Source organism: Schistocerca americana, chromosome 2 (genome assembly GCF_021461395.2).
Source record: "Schistocerca americana isolate TAMUIC-IGC-003095 chromosome 2, iqSchAmer2.1, whole genome shotgun sequence".
Taxonomy (NCBI): Eukaryota; Metazoa; Arthropoda; class Insecta; order Orthoptera; family Acrididae; genus Schistocerca; species Schistocerca americana.
This window is the reverse complement of record NC_060120.1, coordinates 40419398-40432590: the sequence shown is the minus strand read 5'-3', so window position 1 is coordinate 40432590 and position 13193 is coordinate 40419398. Positions and strand designations below refer to the sequence as shown.

The window sequence follows — 13193 nt, the reverse complement described above, 5'->3', positions numbered from 1 at the left end:
GTGAGAGCTGGATGTACTCCGTCAATGTATTGTTGATCAGGAACCGTGTACGTGTACCACTGATACAGTTGTTGATGAGGTGGATAAAATTAAGACTGAAGCCCATTGTTTCCATCACGCTACTGAGATAACGATAGTCAGCCCGATCGTAAGCCTTGTCAAAGTCGAGGAATGCTATGGCCATTGGAGTGCGGGTGTCCCAGGTGAGGGAGACTAGATCCCGATACAGCGCCAAAATGGTGGACAGTGAGCGGCCACGGATCGCACTCATTTGGTATGGTCCCAGAAGATCGGGTAACAGCTGCTGTAATCGGGCATTGAGGGCGCGCGTCAGAAGTTTAAAGTCCGCATTAAGCAAAGTAATGGGCCGCAGATCTTTGGTGGTGGTCGGCGTCGGCGTCTTAGGTAGTAAAACAGTTAACCCCTCTGTGAAGGCTTGGGGCAGAGCAATCCCACGTAGTATTTCATTGTACATCTCCGTGAGTCCGTCCCCTAATATAGACCAATATTTGACGTAAAACTCGACAGGGAGCCCGTCCGTGCCCGGAGATTTATTTCGTGGTGCGGCAAGCAGGGCATCCTTTAGTTCTTCGGTGGTAAAGGGAGCGAGCAAGTCCCGATTGTGGTCGTCGGTAATGCGGTACGGTGGGTGTCCAGAGTGATACCATTCTCGCACTTTCTCATGTGGTACACCCGCACGGGTGTAAAGTGCGGCAAAGTGGTGGGCAACATGGTTTTTGATGTCGCGTTGTTGGGTATAAAAGGCACCGTCGGCATCTTGCAACTTATGAATAAGTTTCCTGCGCGCCGCATGTAATTGTTGGACGATATGGTGAACAGACGTCTGCTGTTGCGGTAAGTTGGTGAAATCACGTGCACGAATCTGGTGGCCGATAGCGTTCCGTCCCATTAACGATGTAATTTTCGCTTGGAGTCTGCGTACGTGCGTGATGTTATTAGGCACCTGATGATAATCCCGGTACAATTCTCGCAGGGCGCAGAAATAGAATTCAGTGATTTCCTGCTCACCGCGCGCGCGAATCCTGGCGTGGTGTTTGAGGCAAGTAATGAGTTTCCTCTTTGCATAAAGCGTCCACCAATCAATCCACGTGGGGTACGTGGGCCTGCGTGATGTTACGGAATGCCAAACCGACCGTATCTCACGCTCTAAAGTGGCGTCTTGTAAGAGGCGACAGTTGAGGTGCCATCGTCCGAAGCCTCTGTAAACCTTCTGCGGTGAGTGATTAAAGACGGTGTGGTAAGCGATATGGTCACTGAAATTAACGGGCCAATATTCGCAAGTTCCCACGTCGGCTAAAAGACCGCGGTGCACATAGATGCGATCTAACCTGCTGGAAGACGTCGGCGTAAAGTGAGTAAAGGCAACATCATCTGGGTGTAAGGTCTCCCACGTGTCGACTAACTGCAATTCTGTGACCAGTGTCAGCAGTTCCTGACTGAAGTTAAAATTCGGCGTTTGATCGGAGCGGCGCAAAACGCAGTTAAAGTCACCACCCATAATAATACGCAGACGCAAGTCGGTGATTAAAGGCGCTATCTCTCCAGTATAAAACTCCTTCCTCGCCGCTCGCGCGCTGGAACCGGAAGGAGCGTACACATTAAGAAGGAGTACATCATGGAACTGGGCGGCAATGCCCCGTCCTGTAGGTAACATGGACAAACAAGAACATTCAATGCCTTCCCGATACAGAATGATGGTACCGGCCTCCGTTCCTATATTCACAATGGCGTCATAACCGGGGACGTCGGCTAGGAGTGGAGTCATTGCTTCCTGTACGAACAGAATATCTATATCAGCGGCCCGTAAATACTGTCGAAGGCTGTGGATTTTTGCTTGAGAGACAATGCGGTTTACATTCATAGTAGAAATCTTATAGGATTGTCGTGAACGGAGCGATATGGGACGACTGGTCATCGGCAGATGGAAACAGGTAAGATTTTTCTCCCTTCAGCAGTCGTCCGCTTCGGAGGTCGAATAAGTCTAGACGTCGCCGTCCGTGGAAGCTGCATTGCGCCGGGGCGTAGGCAGCGTATCATCAATCGCCATCGGTTCGTCACGGTCGGGAGTGCCGGACATATCTTCAGTGTCATCCGCCCAATTGACAACAGACACAGCCGTTGTCGCGCCTGCTGTGGCGGTTCCGGAACCGCATTGCGGGTCGTCACCCTGCGCATCCGGCACTTGGTCCGTCCGCGGTGGTGCACAAGTCTCTGCCCTCCCCGTGTCAAGGTTGGAGACATCATCGGCAATAGTCATGGGTGAGGCCAACGACGGAAGACAATCGTCGGTCCCCGAAGTGTCATGGTAGATCATGCGGCCTGCTTGTTTGGCCTTTTCACGCAAGAGGGGCGCCGATTGGGCTGCCTCAGGACGAGCGATCCGACGTTTCTTGTGTTTTTTCGGGGAGGACCTACCGACGGAGACTTCCGCATTCTCTAAAGGAAGAGGAAGAGTCCCTGTCTCTTGCCGTCTGTCAACATCGGTAGTAGCAGCCTCTACGCCGTCGACCCGAGCTGCCTCACGTGAGGCGTCACGGGGCACCGCGGCTAGTAATCCAGTGGCCGGCAAAGCTTCCTGAGTGGTAGATATTTCCATAGGTACATCTCCGTCATTCGTAATATCGGCCACACGAAGGCCCACGTCCACAGCCGGCGCCGTGGGTGTATTAGCACGAACCGCCGCTACATAAGTAGTCGGTAATATTGTCGGTTGCGTGGGAGTGGCTAGTTCACCCGCAGGCAGCTGTGTTACACGTCGTTGGATGCACTGTGCTCGGACGTGGCCTGTGGAATTACAGCCGGAACATGTACGGGGCTGTCCCTCATACATGATTATCGCCCTATAGCCACAAATCGTTAGGTAGGATGGAATATGCCGTTGCAATTCGATCTTAATTTGCCGCACACCATTCAAGACAGGGTACTTATGGAACGAGGCCCACTTTTCGGCAATGTTACTGATAATTTTGCCGTAGGACTTAAGAGAAGCATTAATTTGTTCGGCCGTGATTTCAAAAGGCAACTCGAAAATTCTGACGGTGCGAATACCAAGACCAGCGTGGACAACAGTCACCTCACCCACATTCCCGTCACTGTGTCGAAATTTATAAGTACCGCCACATGACTCGATGATTTTGTCGCACAATTCTGGGTCACGCAATTTGATATAAACCGTGCTACTAACAATAGACAAATGGATACCAATGATATCGGTGGGGGGTAATTTTACGTCTTCATCAAGAAATCGTTCGACTTCGTAATACTTCGGTCGAGAGAAACTGCCATCAAACATAAACTTCAAAGTATCTTTTCGCTCTGGATGATCCATGTTAGGTTCTAGTCGTTAACAACAAGATGTAATGCGCGCCGCAACGGCCCTCGACTCACCACGTGCCGCACCGCAAGCCGCAGCTGAGCACGTAAACAACGCTCCAGGCACGTCCGACTGGCACGACGGCCGCGCCTCGACTGAGACCAACGAGCCCTGTGACACGGCGAATGCCAATTATTCCAGTCCCTCGATGTCGTCCAGAGTGCCCTGGAAGTCTCGTGTACGCTGGCGGGATGGGGGCGGCGCGAATTCCCGCGGTCGTCGGCCTTCCTGGGCTACTGGTACCTTCATGTAGAGCTGCCGCTGGGCTCGCACTGCCTGCTGCTGAGAAAGTGATTGCTTTTGCTGATATGACTTGCAATAACGACTGCGCGAAACGCCGCTATCTCGTTATGGGTGTACGGCAGACTCCCTCTCGAGCACCCCGAAGACTTCTTGAGCCCTCGGCTGTGATGGGTTCCAGGCAGACGTGTATGTGTATTCGCGGACGAGAGAATGGCTGCGGCAAATTGGAGTGAACAACGATGGACTCCTCGGGTCCGTCGTTTCCGTAGTGTAGCGGTTATCACGTCTGCTTCACACGCAGAAGGTCCCCGGTTCGATCCCGCGCGGGAACAGTATTTTCCTGCCTATGTCGTATTGTCCTCCAATGAGCCACGTCGTGTGTGGATCTGCTGCATGTCCCTTCGTTTTGCAAGTACCACATTTATTGAATTTTTTAGTTACGATGGCAACATCACTACAAGTTGTCTGTGAAGTAAGGTGCACACAAGCAGTTTCCGTGGTGTAGCGGTTATCACGTCTGCCTAACACGCAGAAGGTCCCCGGTTCGATCCCGGGCGGAAACACTTTTTCATCACTTTAAGCAAGACGTACTAACATGCATCTGCTACCATCTGTACCCGAAACCTTCGTAATCGCCTTCACGCGTCGGACCCGAGTGTCAATTGCTCACATCGAATAAGAAATTCATTTGATATTGACGGCGAGCTTTTTGCGCTGACTCAGCCTCTGACGTGCGATCAGTTTGCACAAAACGCTAGGGCTCGTCCGGGATTTGAACCCGGGACCTCCTGCACCCTAAGCAGGAATCATACCCCTAGACCAACGAGCCCTGTGACACGGCGAATGCCAATTATTCCAGTCCCTCGATGTCGTCCAGGGTGCCCTGGAAGTCTCGTGTACGCTGGCGGGATGGGGGCGGCGCGAATTCCCGCGGTCGGCGGCCTTCCTGGGCTACTGGAACCTTCATGTAGAGCTGCCGCTGGGCTCGCACTGCCTGCTGCTGAGAAAGTGATTGCTTTTGCTGATATGACTTGCAATAACGACTGCGCGAAACGCCGCTATCTCGTTAGGGGTGCTACGGCAGACTCCCTCTCGAGCACCCCGAAGACTTCTTGAGCCCTCGGCTGTGATGGGTTCCAGGCAGACGTGTATGTGCATTCGCGGACGAGAGAATGGCTGCGGCAAATTGGAGTGAACAACGATGGACTCCTCGGGTCCGTCGTTTCCGTAGTGTAGCGGTTATCACGTCTGCTTCACACGCAGAAGGTCCCCGGTTCGATCCCGGGCGGGAACAGTATTTTCATGCCTATGTCGTATTGTCCTCCAATGAGCCACGTCGTGTGTGGATCTGCTGCATGTCCCTTCGTTTTGCAAGTACCACATTTATTGAATTTTTTAGTTACGATGGCAACATCACTACAAGTTGTCTGTGAAGTAAGGTGCACACAAGCAGTTTCCGTGGTGTAGCGGTTATCACGTCTGCCTAACACGCAGAAGGTCCCCGGTTCGATCCCGGGCGGAAACACTTTTTCATCACTTTAAGCAAGACGTACTAACATGCATCTGCTACCATCTGTACCCGAAACCTTCGTAATCGCCTTCACGCGTCGGACCCGAGTGTCAATTGCTCACATCGAATAAGAAATTCATTTGATATTGACGGCGAGCTTTTTGCGCTGACTCAGCCTCTGACGTGCGATCAGTTTGCACAAAACGCTAGGGCTCGTCCGGGATTTGAACGCGGGACCTCCTGCACCCTAAGCAGGAATCATACCCCTTTTTTTTTTTTTTGCTGCCTTCGTCGGCTAGCTTCTACGCTTTAAATTTATTAGTTTTTTTTTTTTTTTTTTTTTTTTTTTTTTTTTTTTTTTTTTTTAATGGTATAACATAAAGTAAATGAAAACAAAAGGGATGAGTGGCTTCGACTCATGAATGCCATCTCCGAGAAGAAATCCTCTGTATGTGCCGCCTCCATCGGCATTGTGGTTGTTCGTTATTTTTTTCAAATTACCTTTGGCAACCGTACTTTAGGGGCCCTCTTACGTCGGAAAACTGTAAGGTCGGCTTCTCGGGGTGCAATGTGTTCACTCCGTTGCGAGTTCGTCCTGTTTCATCGTGTGGTCTCTTCTCTTTACTGTCCTGTCTTGTCCACTCTTAGCTTTACACCCGCCAATTCTGTGGGGGATCCATGATCGCTTTAATGAGAAAATTTGCGTATTCCTGTTTGTAATGTGGAAGTTTGCGAAGTCCATCGTGCTGTGTTTGTAAATATGTCGAAAAGTCTCCAATACTACGTTCTGAGTTTGTAATAATATAGTAGATTGCTTGTCCTTTCAGCCAGGTTACGGCATTTCGTTTCGTGGTAGGGTAGAGGTCATCGTCCGGTAGAAGTAGACTCTTAAGGGTGATGGCTTGAGGGGACGTGCGTTGTAGAAATGCCAAGAGGTTTCTAACCGCTTTCCAGATGTCTTGCGCCGTACCGCATACGAATGTGTGTTCATCAGTATCTTGCACGTTACAGGTTGCACAAAGGGAAGTATCAGCCAAATGTATCGAATGTAAGCGGGAAGTCGTGGGAAGTTTCCTATTGACCACGTAATACCACAATGCTCTCACTCCCGTTGGCAAATGTGGATGATGAACACTTCTCCATACACGTGGCCAGACTGCCTCGGGGTACTTAACTTCAATACTGTTTCGGGCGTGCGTCGTGAGCAAATATTTGTACACTGCTCGCACTGTGACTATCTGTTCCTCAGGCATTCCCAGGCGGATGTAGCTATAGTCAAGCAAAAATTGCTTGATATGATGAAGGTCGTCTGGTATGTGATGAACATCCACAGGCGCGTCAAGATTAGCCGGCTTTATTTCGTTCAATAGAAAAGTGGTGATACTATTGGGCGAATTCTTCCATCTGCTAAATGTAGAACTGACGTACAGGGCCCGTGTCTTCGTATAGACGTCGGTGAGGTTGAGACCACCTGACGCCGACGGCAGAGTCAACGTAGAATACTTGACTTTGAAAATGTGGCCGCGGCTGACAAAGTGGCCGAAGGCAGCTAACAATCTGCTTGCCATCGGGAGGGGTAGCGGAAGTACGCGTGCCACATAGTTAATTTTAGAGACGAGATAAATGTTCACCAATGCCACGCGTTGTATTTCGTCCAGCGACCTGAGGGTATGTTGACGTATGCTCGCGCGCACCGTATTTAGCAAATCTTTGTAATTGATTGCAATCGTGCGTCGGATGTCACGAGTAAATTTCACTCCCAAGCACTTCATGACCGTGATCACCTTGATCTGTCCAGGAATAGGGGCCTTCAATCCGCGACCGATGTTCAGGACACCGGACTTCATTACATTCAACTGAGCCCCCGCCGCCTTCCTATACTGCTCTACTATGTCCATCGCCGTCCGTATCTCAGACGTGGTTCGCACAAGAAAGGCCACATCATCCGCGTAGGCGCGGCATACAAACTTGTGACCATACATCAGGACACCCTGGAGGTGTGAGGTCAGCGCTGTTAATAGCGGCTCGATGGCGATAGCAAACAGCGCCATCGACATAGGGCAGCCCTGTCTGACCGAACTTTCAATAGTTATCGGCCCCACTGATCGCCCGTTGAGCAAAATCGTGGACTGGGAGTGGCGCAGCAGTCGTGCGATGATGGTGAGGAAACGGTGGGGGAAGTTCATTGTCTGCATGGTTTTCAGTAAATACTCATGGTTCACACGGTCGAATGCTTTGTCAAAATCGAGAGCAACCAAGGCGCACGGAATGCGACAGGCGGCAGCTACCGCTATGACGTCGCGATAGTCACACAAGGTGTCGTGAATGTTGCGGCCTATACCGACACTCGTTTGTGGCGGGGCTGTAACCGTGTTCATCACCGGTTTGAGTCTCCTAGCTATAATCCTTGCAAAGATCTTATAATCACAGTTTAGAAGTGTGAGCGGGCGGTAGTGGTTTGCGGATTGCGCCAATGGTGACTTAGGAACCGGTATGATCAAGCCCTCACTGAATTGTCGCGGGATGTCTTTGTCGGGGTCCATTAATTCCTGGCATATGCACGTCAGTTTCGGTAACAACAGTCGTTTAAATGTGCGATAGAACTCCACCGGTAGGCCGTCTGGACCAGGTGACTTGTTCTCAGGGCCCGTCAGCAGTGCATCTTCTACTTCCTCTTCTGTAGGTTCAGCCAACAATTGAAGTGCTTCCGTCTGATTCATCTTGCGGGTTATACCCGACAGTAAAGCCTCCATCGCCTCGTGATCCACAGGGCCAGCGGCGTATAGCGTCGCATAATAGTGCTTCATCTCAGCTGATATCTCACGCTGCTGCAACAACAAACATCCGTCCTCCGTCCGTAGTTCAGTGACCAGTTTCCTGCGGCGACCTGTCCGCTCCTTAAGTACGTGATAGATGGAAGGTTGCTCGCCTGCGACACCGTCACGAAGTCGCGCCCTGACTTTGCACCCGATGAGCTTTTGACGCGTCAAAGCCGTAATCGTGGCTTTTATCCGTTGTATTTCCTGGTGATTGTCTATAATCGACGCGTCCGGGCGGTATAAGTCTCGAAGGACCTGGAAATAGAACTCGACCGTCCTGGTGTACCATTCCTTCCTGTCACGGGAGTATCTCATAAAGGCCTTCCTGATCGTCGGTTTTGCACAGTTTAGCCACCATTCCAACGCCGAGGCATATTGAGAAAAACCTCTCACACAAGCCGCCCAAGACGCAGCGAAGAGTTCATGGCATGCCTGTTCGTCCAAATGCGATACATTCAACTTCCAGTATCCTCTTCCACGGTACGTCCCTTGGCGTTGGAGGTTGAGTGTACAAATGTACGCCGCGTGGTCAGAGAAGACGGTCGGCCATATCTCCGTCTGCAAAAGTCTTCGACTTAAATCCAGCGTGACGTAAATACGATCGAGTCGGCTGGCGGAGTGAGTCGTGATATGCGTGAATCCTGGCCTATCGCCATTGACGTGTTCCCAGGTATCAATAAAATGAAAGTCCCGTATTATAGCCGCTAGATCCGGACATGTGTTAAAATGTGGCGTCTGATCTTTCGGAGATAGGACGCAGTTGTAGTCGCCACCGAATATAATGTGGTCGTAATGGCCTACAAGCAATGGTGCAATAGCATCGTTAAAAAACGCCGCCCGTTGCGGTCTATTACCAGTGCCTGAAGGGGCATAGACGTTGACAATACGAGTATCGTAAATGGTGAGTGCCATACCTCTCGCCGTTGGGAGGTACTCTACGTCAGTCGCTAGTATCCCTTCCTTTGTGAGGATGGCTGTTCCAAGTTCTTGCACAGTCCCGGGATGAGTGAAGGCTATATATCCACTAATCGTGGCGAGGTCTATGTTCTTCACCTCTTGTAGTAAGACCATGTCGAGTTCGGCCGCATATAACATATCACGGAAGGTCTGTAGCTTAAGATTGCTGCTGATACTGTCGATGTTGACAGTCCCTATCCTGTAAGCTTGTGCAGAAGTCATTCGCGGATGGAAGAAAGGAAGGCCTTTTCTGTGACTACACACACTATAGATTAGTGGTCGCTGGGGCGGGGGGGAAGCCCATCCGTATCATCCCCGACCCCGCGCATGACCGCTGTCCCCACACCAACCATAGGATCGTCATTCAAGTCCCCTCCTGGCGGAACGTTTTCCACATCATCGGCCCAGTTGCCGGTCGCCCGGAGGCCAACCTCCGTCGTGTCGCCGTCAAGTGTCTGCATGGGTATGTCATGCGGGGTCACCTCCCGTGTCGCGTGCACTACCATCCGTTCGGTGGGAGGGGTAGGTGGCTCGGCCGTCGCAAGAATGTCCGCCGGAATGAGGACCTGGTGGATGCCATCGTCTTGTGCTACCGGTGTTCCTCCAAGTGTGCGGGCAACCCGCTGAGCCTTTTCTCGCACCTCCTTCGCCGTCTGGTCCGCGTTCGGGGGCGCAATCCGTTGTTTTTTGCGTCTGCGGGGTGAGTGCCGTGGTCGGCCCATCTCATTATCGGAAGATACGGTCTGGTCCGGCTCCTGCGGGCCCTCCGGATCCTGGAGCACGACGTTTTCAGCCGCAGCAACTGCGGCATGGCCCTCGTCATCGGGAGTTACCTGTTGCTCTGACTGGGCAGCGGATAAGTTTGTCGCCGTTATCTGGTTCGTGACTATGGGCGCAACGTTGGTCTCAGGTGGTGACGGGCGAGGAGCCGCCTCCTCTACTAGTAAGTGGTCCGGTTCCGGTCCCCTGACTGCCGCAACGTAACTTACCGGCAACGACTGCATAGTCGTGGGCGCAACGTTGGTCTCAGGTGGTGACGGGCGAGGAGCCGCCTCCTCTACTAGTAAGTGGTCCGGTTCCGGTCCCCTGACTGCCGCAACGTAACTTACCGGCAACGACTGCATAGTCGCAGGTCTTTCGGATTCTCCCACTGGTAACTGCGCTATCCTCCGCTGCATGCAGTCCGAGCGAACATGGCCTTCCTTACCACAACCTGAGCACGTTCGGGGTTGCCCGTCATACATGACAATGGCTCTACATCCACTGACGTATATATATGAAGGGACGTGACGCCGAAGATCAATTTTGATCTGCCGCACCCCATTGAGAACAGGGAAGGTATTGAAAGTTGTCCACTTCTCCGCTGTATTACTTAAGACCGTGCCATATGTAGTAAGAACTTGATTGATCTGCCCTGCAGGCACCTCAAACGGAAGCTCAAAGATCCTAATGGTCCTGACGCCAAGTCCCGCCATTTCAACCGTCACATCCCCCACGTTACCGTCACAATGGGTGAACTTAAATCGACCTCCCGAAGAGGCTATTACTCGTGCACAGCAGTCTGTGTTCGACATCTTCACATAGACTGTTCGGCTAACTATCGACAAATGGATCCCGATTACGTCGCCAAATTGTAACTTCACTACATCGCGCAAAAAGGCCTCTACTTCGTATGGCTTAGGTCGTGCATAATGGTCGTCGAAACTAAATTTCAGTGTATTTGTACGGAAATGAGACTCCATCGTTACCACGTGTACATGATTAAATTCCTCGAGAAACGGCTAGTCCCACCGTGTTGACTCACCACTCGCCGCGGAGCTGGCCGGAACAGCGAGGACGTAAACAGCGCACGTCCGCTCACCTCGCCAGCCGCGAGTAGACTGCCGGGACCTCCTGCACCCTAAGCAGGAATCATACCCCTAGACCAACGAGCCCTGTGACACGGCGAATGCCAATTATTCCAGTCCCTCGATGTCGTCCAGGGTGCCCTGGAAGTCTCGTGTACGCTGGCGGGATGGGGGCGGCGCGAATTCCCGCGGTCGGCGGCCTTCCTGGGCTACTGGTACCTTCATGTAGAGCTGCCGCTGGGCTCGCACTGCCTGCTGCTGAGAAAGTGATTGCTTTTGCTGATATGACTTGCAATAACGACTGCGCGAAACGCCGCTATCTCGTTAGGGGTGCTACGGCAGACTCCCTCTCGAGCACCCCGAAGACTTCTTGAGCCCTCGGCTGTGATGGGTTCCAGGCAGACGTGTATGTGCATTCGCGGACGAGAGAATGGCTGCGGCAAATTGGAGTGAACAACGATGGACTCCTCGGGTCCGTCGTTTCCGTAGTTTAGCGGTTATCACGTCTGCTTCACACGCAGAAGGTCCCCGGTTCGATCCCGGGCGGGAACAGTATTTTCCTGCCTATGTCGTATTGTCCTCCAATGAGCCACGTCGTGTGTGGATCTGCTGCATGTCCCTTCGTTTTGCAAGTACCACATTTATTGAATTTTTTAGTTACGATGGCAACATCACTACAAGTTGTCTGTGAAGTAAGGTGCACACAAGCAGTTTCCGTGGTGTAGCGGTTATCACGTCTGCCTAACACGCAGAAGGTCCCCGGTTCGATCCCGGGCGGAAACACTTTTTCATCACTTTAAGCAAGACGTACTAACATGCATCTGCTACCATCTGTACCCGAAACCTTCGTAATCGCCTTCACGCGTCGGACCCGAGTGTCAATTGCTCACATCGAATAAGAAATTCATTTGATATTGACGGCGAGCTTTTTGCGCTGACTCAGCCTCTGACGTGCGATCAGTTTGCACAAAACGCTAGGGCTCGTCCGGGATTTGAACGCGGGACCTCCTGCACCCTAAGCAGGAATCATACCCCTTTTTTTTTTTTTTTTTTTTTTTTTTTTTTTGCTGCCTTCGTCGGCTAGCTTCTACGCTTTAAATTTATTAGTTTTTTTTTTTTTTTTTTTTTTTAATGGTATAACATAAAGTAAATGAAAACAAAAGGGATGAGTGGCTTCGACTCATGAATGCCATCTCCGAGAAGAAATCCTCTGTATGTGCCGCCTCCATCGGCATTGTGGTTGTTCGTTATTTTTTTCAAATTACCGTTGGCAACCGTACTTTAGGGGCCCTCTTACGTCGGAAAACTGTAAGGTCGGCTTCTCGGGGTGCAATGTGTTCACTCCGTTGCGAGTTCGTCCTGTTTCATCGTGTGGTCTCTTCTCTTTACTGTCCTGTCTTGTCCACTCTTAGCTTTACACCCGCCAATTCTGTGGGGGATCCATGATCGCTTTAATGAGAAAATTTGCGTATTCCTGTTTGTAATGTGGAAGTTTGCGAAGTCCATCGTGCTGTGTTTGTAAATATGTCGAAAAGTCTCCAATACTACGTTCTGAGTTTGTAATAATATAGTAGATTGCTTGTCCTTTCAGCCAGGTTACGGCATTTCGTTTCGTGGTAGGGTAGAGGTCATCGTCCGGTAGAAGTAGACTCTTAAGGGTGATGGCTTGAGGGGACGTGCGTTGTAGAAATGCCAAGAGGTTTCTAACCGCTTTCCAGATGTCTTGCGCCGTACCGCATACGAATGTGTGTTCATCAGTATCTTGCACGTTACAGGTTGCACAAAGGGAAGTATCAGCCAAATGTATCGAATGTAAGCGGGAAGTCGTGGGAAGTTTCCTATTGACCACGTAATACCACAATGCTCTCACTCCCGTTGGCAAATGTGGATGATGAACACTTCTCCATACACGTGGCCAGACTGCCTCGGGGTACTTAACTTCAATACTGTTTCGGGCGTGCGTCGTGAGCAAATATTTGTACACTGCTCGCACTGTGACTATCTGTTCCTCAGGCATTCCCAGGCGGATGTAGCTATAGTCAAGCAAAAATTGCTTGATATGATGAAGGTCGTCTGGTATGTGATGAACATCCACAGGCGCGTCAAGATTAGCCGGCTTTATTTCGTTCAATAGAAAAGTGGTGATACTATTGGGCGAATTCTTCCATCTGCTAAATGTAGAACTGACGTACAGGGCCCGTGTCTTCGTATAGACGTCGGTGAGGTTGAGACCACCTGACGCCGACGGCAGAGTCAACGTAGAATACTTGACTTTGAAAATGTGGCCGCGGCTGACAAAGTGGCCGAAGGCAGCTAACAATCTGCTTGCCATCGGGAGGGGTAGCGGAAGTACGCGTGCCACATAGTTAATTTTAGAGACGAGATAAATGTTCACCAATGCCACGCGTTGTATTTCGTCCAGC

General features: G+C 51.2%; 7 non-coding genes across 7 annotated transcripts; 6 read left to right on the top strand and 1 right to left on the bottom strand.

Annotated features, from left to right (window-relative positions):
* The first annotated feature begins 3896 nt into the window (after window positions 1–3896).
* Trnav-cac lies at window positions 3897–3969 on the top strand. The gene has a single exon. It is a non-coding gene; the product is annotated as a tRNA-Val (tRNA).
* A 158-nt stretch (window positions 3970–4127) lies between these two features.
* Trnav-aac lies at window positions 4128–4200 on the top strand. The gene has a single exon. It is a non-coding gene; the product is annotated as a tRNA-Val (tRNA).
* Window positions 4201–4394: 194 nt separating this feature from the next.
* Window positions 4395–4466, bottom strand: Trnap-agg. The gene has a single exon. It is a non-coding gene; the product is annotated as a tRNA-Pro (tRNA).
* Window positions 4467–4858: 392 nt separating this feature from the next.
* Window positions 4859–4931, top strand: Trnav-cac. Its single transcript has one exon. It is a non-coding gene; the product is annotated as a tRNA-Val (tRNA).
* A 158-nt stretch (window positions 4932–5089) lies between these two features.
* Trnav-aac lies at window positions 5090–5162 on the top strand. Its single transcript has one exon. It is a non-coding gene; the product is annotated as a tRNA-Val (tRNA).
* Window positions 5163–11249: 6087 nt separating this feature from the next.
* On the top strand, window positions 11250–11322 carry Trnav-cac. Its single transcript has one exon. It is a non-coding gene; the product is annotated as a tRNA-Val (tRNA).
* A 158-nt stretch (window positions 11323–11480) lies between these two features.
* On the top strand, window positions 11481–11553 carry Trnav-aac. Its single transcript has one exon. It is a non-coding gene; the product is annotated as a tRNA-Val (tRNA).
* Window positions 11554–13193: the final 1640 nt, after the last annotated feature.